The sequence below is a fragment of the Podarcis cretensis genome (genome assembly GCF_951804945.1).
Source record: "Podarcis cretensis genome assembly, chromosome: 7".
Taxonomy (NCBI): domain Eukaryota; kingdom Metazoa; phylum Chordata; class Lepidosauria; order Squamata; family Lacertidae; genus Podarcis; species Podarcis cretensis.
In genome coordinates, this window is record NC_137176.1 from 64851597 (window position 1) to 64857596 (window position 6000).

The following is a 6000-nucleotide window of genomic DNA, read 5'->3' on the forward strand; positions in this document are numbered from 1 at the left end:
TCAAGGGTCTGCAACCCAGTGTGGTCCCTAATAACCCTCCAGAGAGCAGCTGTTGATGTAGGCAACAGAAGATAAGCTCATCATCAGCATAATGGGCATATCAGGGCCCTTTGGGGTTGATGCAGGTCGTGGCAGTATCCTTTCTTCTGCTTCTTTTTAATTTTATAGGCAGGGGGTGGCTAGCCAGGCATGCCTATGGTTACAGATGCTTGTTTTGTTATTGTAACTTTAAAGTCCATCCTCCTTTTCTACGAGAAAAGGATGCTTATTCCCAAGCAACTGAGCTTAGCACTGGGGAAGCAGAAACAAGCACCACTTTGTTCCTGTAGTCCTGACAGTGACATGATTTAAGTGAGCTTAAAATACGAAGCTGCATCTGTTTAGAGCATTTGATCAAGGCAGGCAAACTCTCTCTCTCTCTCTCTCTCCCTTTTTTATTGTGTTTTGCTCTAGCATATGAAGAATAGGGAAGCCATGGGAAAGGGCAGAACAGAACATTGCAATTGAGTGCTTCACAATGAAAGCCATCACAGCCTAGAAGGGGGAAGGTGGCCGTAGCTCAGTGACAGACCTCTGCACGAAGAAGCTCCCAGGTTCACACTGGCATCTCCAGGCAGGGCTGGGAGAGAACATTGCCTACATGAAACATAAACTCTAAATTGTTCCAGGGAAAAAAGTGATCGCCACCCCCGGTGCTTTTGACAGGAAAGCTCAGCTGAATTAAAAGAAAAGCTAGAGTGAAGGTGCCAATGTCTGGAAGCTTACATTCATTCCCCTGGTACAATATTTATAGTCGAGATGCATACACATTTTATACAGAATACAGGCTTGGCCCATGGATGTTCCATTAACATTGTATAAAATAAAGTGTATAAATTCAGTTGACACTTGTATTCAGTTCGTGACTACATTGTTAGGAGTTTGTGGGTCCAGTGGGTGTTAGAATTTAATCAATGCTTGATTACATTGTATTAAGCCATGTGTGTTAAACCGGACCTGTGTGTATTAAGCTTTGTGCTAGACACTTTTAATCTGCTGGAATCAGAAAGTATTTAAAGCTAATTAAGCTAAGCTAAACCTCCTCATGAAGTGATAGCCTGGAGTATGAGCCATGAAGACTAGGATCCCATGTGAGATGGCAAATGGATGGGGTCCCTCCCTCCCTCCCTCCCTCCCTCAACATATAAAGCAGTAGCAACGTGGGTTAGGAGATTAGAGGAAGGGTTTATGTGACCAGAAGAAGCAAAGTAGCAGGCAGAGCACAATGTTGGATCTGTGCTTGGATCCTAGGCTGTTTAGAGAAAAGGCAAGACCCTTGGGGTGATTATGCTGTGAACCCCTCCATTGCAGGCTCAGGTTGTATATGTGGGTAAATAAACCATATATCATAAATACACCACGGTCTCTACTATGCCTCATTTCTAGAAGGAAACACAGACCCTGGGAAAGCATGCCTGGAACCCCTAGAATCTCTCCCCACTTGGAGATTGGGGTTGTGTGCAACAATATAAATCCAAATTGTTGTACACTCACTAGTACAGAGAAAGTGCCATAATTGCATAGGTTACAACTGGAATAAGATTATAGCAACCTGACAGAGTTCTGACCTGCAAAAGGTAACCTTGAAGTAATCATTAACTCAATTTCTTTCAAATTCTGTGTAAATATGCAAGCTTGAAAACCAATCCAGAGCAAATGGAGCCTGAGAGTTTCATTCCAGCTGTCATTGTAGAGGGTCACAAGGCTGCAAAGCATTCTTTGTTCAGCGAAAAGAACAGATGTATGGATCTGACCAGGCTAAACTAATTTGAACTCAGACTTTGCCTGTAATTTACAGCACAGTCCTGTGCATGTCCAAGACCCACTGAGTTTGATCAGACTTACTCCTGTGTAAGTATGTACAGAATCGTAGCCTTAGACATACAAATCATGAGAAACTGAGAAGTCTTATTTTCAGATAGCAATCTTCCCTCCCAAGGAAGCATACAGACTAGGAAGGCAAGGGAATTGGGTCTTGCTTTCAGCACTTAAAAAACCCTTCAAATTTTGCAGAAAGATTAAGCAATCAGAATGAATGCATCAAATTATGCAAATGTCTATAGCTGTGTCTGATTGTTCTACTGTGCTTTTACTTTGTGTTGTTCTTAGAGATTAGGTAGCAGTGGAGAAGTGGCAATAAATCTGCAGAGGCAGAAGGGAAAGACTTGAATAGTGAGAGGAGGGAACCAAGGACTTCAGGAGCTGGGAAGGGCGAGAGGCAAAGGGAGGACAGCCCAATTACTGCAGCGCCATTTATTCTAAGAACCTCAACAGGGTTTTGTAACTAAACAAGCACACACATTGGTTTATTTACCATACAGCCCAGGAGTGGGGAGCCTCAGGCTATATGGGGAGCCAAATGTGGCACTTCAGGCTTATATATTTGGCCCTCCAAGCTCTCCCCCCTGGCCTTGCAACACACCTCAAGCGCTTTGTTTTCTTGGCTAGAATGTGCTCTTTTCTTGTGATAGAAAAGTGATAGAAAATGGTGGATTGATACTTTATGGATTTAGCAGAAATGTTATAAGGAGTTAAGCATATATAAGTATTTTAGAATTAATGTTAAAATAAGGTTAAAAAAAATACGTTATTTATAATATGATAGAGAATAGAGAAAGATGGAAAGGATTTGCTGAAATAACCAGCAGAAGTGGAATACAAAAAGGGAGGTGAGAGGAGGTCGAGGAAACAAGGGAATGAAAGAAAGAGTATCGAAAAGGGGGGATGTATTTTTTTAATTGTTTTTGTTCTGTTTTATCTAGGGTTAGGAAGTGGGTTTTGTTTAGCTTAGTTTAATGTGTTTAGGTTAATAGGTTTAGGTTGTGTTTTGTATATATTGTATTGTATTGTCTCTCTTCTTTCTTGTCTTTTTTTCTTTTTCTTTTGTTTTTTCTCTTCTGTCTCCTTTCTTTTTAAAAGTAATAAATATTATTTTTTAAAAAAATAGAATGTGCTCTTGCACTCCAATAATGCTTTTGATTTGTCTGGAAGATAGAATGGGGTGCCTGAGCTGTACCCCACTTTGCCTGGAAGGGGAACTTCCCCTGGACAGGGGTGTAACAAAGTTTGCATCTTTGCAATCGAACCTGCCCTTCTTACATGCAAACCTGACACTGCTTTCAGAAACTTTTGGCTTTGAGATACAAGTGTGTCCTGAAACAGGCACTTTATAGAGTCAGAAAATACTGCTGATCATCATTCAAGCCATTTATTATAATGAAGGAGAATTAGCAGATTTCTCTTAAAATGCCCACTGTGCTTGGTTATTTCTGCTTTCCTCTTCCCATTGATCCTCACAACAAAGCAATGATGTAGGGTAGACTGAGAGACTGTGGCTAACCAAAGGGCACACACAACAAGCTTCAGATTTATAAAAAAATCTGGGCACTTTATTGAGTCAGAAAATACTGCTGATCATCATTCAAGCCATTTATTATAATGAAGGAGAATTAGTACATTTCTCTTAAAATGCCCGCTGTGCTTGGTTATTGCTGCTTTCCTCTTCCCAGTGATCATCACAACAAACCAATGATGTAGGGTAGACAGAGACTGTGACTAACCAAAGGGCACACACAACAAGCTTCAGATTTATTAAAAAATCTGATTTTGTAAGCTACTCTCTGATCTTGTGACCTACTGTCTTCACATGAGTATATGCATTTCAGTGTACAACCTAATAAAACAGCTCCATGTATAGTCCTGATGGTTTACAGAGGAAGCGTCTGTAGCATTTACAACATGAGAAAATATATACATATAAAGAGGCTCTTTGCTGATGTGTATGGAGATGAACTCTGAAGGTCAGTTTTTCAAGATAGCCTGTGAAGTTATTTCTTAAAATCCCATAGAAATTCTGCGGGAAGGCAATTTGCTTGAAGCGAGGAGGCTAATCTGAACCACTGTTTAATAAGAATCATTTTCTACCTCAAGCTCTCTTGATTATCATCTTAGTATCGACTCTGGATGCCTGCAAGCCTTTTCCTTTGTGTACTGAATACCCTTTATGAATGCTTTGATCTTTCTTCAATATGCAATTTTTTTACCCCTCTTTTTTCTTATTTATAGTTCTTGCCAATATTTTGCAGCAGCACTATAAAGATTACTGCTTTTAGTGGAGAGAATAAGAAGAAACTATTAACTGAGACGCTGAATGCTTCACTTGGATAAAAGTACCATATGCATGCACTAAATGGTCTTCTGGGATTAGGCTACCAAGGACAGAATTACTCTTCTAAATTTTTAAAAAAAGTTCTCTTCTCCAAGCCCATTTTCAGCATCTAGCACCATCCGGCAGTGGCTGGAGTCCGCAGCAAAGCCCACCATCCCTCGACCAGATGGTGAGTAGATGGCCACAAGTCATCATTTAAATTTCCAATGATGCCCCAGATCAACCCTACATTGGATGTTGACTGCTTTCCTCTGTGGAACTTGCACTTTGACAAGTGCCAGTAATGTTCCTTCTGCATTTGCAAGGAGAAGAAGAAGAAGAAGAAGAAGAAGAAGAAGAAGAAGAAGAAGAAGAAGAAGAAGAAGAAGAGTAGTAGTAGTAGTAGTAGTTTGGATTTGATATCCCGCTTTATCACTACCCTAAGGAGTCTCAAAGCGGCTAACAATCTCCTTTCCCTTCCTCACCTACAACAAACACTCTTTGAGGTGAGTGGGGCTGAGAGACTTCAGGGAAGTGTGACTGGCCCAAGGTCACCCAGCAGCTGCATGTGGAGGAGTGGGGAAGCGAACCCGGTTCCCCAGATTGCAAGACTGCCGCTCTTAACCACTACACCACACTGGCTCTCAGTCTTTGAGCGTGGCACCATATGTGCTTTGGAACTCCCTGCCTGTTGACCTTAGGCAGACTCCCCTCTTGCTACAGCATTTTAGACACTTGCTGAAAACTTTCCTGTTTCTTGCAGGATTGCAGCCTTATGATATTTACACAATTGTGTGAAATAGGAGAGTAATGGAACATGGCCAACTGCGCTGAGGGTGAAAGGCACAATCGGCTTTTATGCCTCACTGGCTGCCCAGGCAGGTGGACAGCCAATGCCCTTTCAGCCAACAAGGCACACCCTCCTGAGAAGGACTCTCATTGGCCAATTTGAAATGAAGGACTCCAGCCCTGCTACCCAGGTGGCCAGGGGAATTCCCCAATGGTCACCTAGCCATGTGCATTCTGGCTGCCCAGGGATGTTGCAAGGTTCTGCAACAGCTGCCCACCCAGATAAAGGGGTAAGTGCCCATTTTAACTGCCTGGCTACTTTCAAAAGTCTTTAGGCCCACAAGGACTCACGTTGCATGAAGCTCAAATATTGCAACTCTGAAGTTACTAGCGGGCTGCTTTCATCTTCTCCTGAATGTGGCAGCTTTTCATTTAAAACTTTGGTTTCATAAATGTGCAGTCTCATCTAGAAAAGCTCCGTGTAGCCTTCTCTATAATATAAAAAATTATTCATCCTTTGAATGATCTGTTTGTGGTATTTGCTTTCCTTGAGCCAAGCAAACCATACATCAGGATTGAAAAAGAAAACTTCCCCCAAAGCCTTCATCTGCAAATTGCCGTGAATGATTGATCTGATGTCTGGTGACTGAATGCAGGTAGCTCTTATTACAGCCTCATGGCCTTTGTGGCAGTAACATCAAGTAGCAATTTTGCCGCCAGCATCAATTCTTCGTTTTCCCCCCTCCCGTTCCAATATGAAACGAGTTTTGTCACAAACAGACCAGCCATCGGTTTAAATCATCCTATCTCTCAAGTTGTAATTTACATGACTGTTGCGGTATTTAGGCAAAGGCAAGCCTGAAGTTAAGAACATTAGCCAGTTTCTCAGCACCACACTTTAAGAAGTCTATAGACTATTAGAGCAGTTTGGAGCACAATAACAAAAGATGCTCAGGCATATGGAAAGCAAATCCTATGAAGAAGGGTGAAAGGAACCAGGTTTGTTTAGCCAGGAGAAGAGAAGA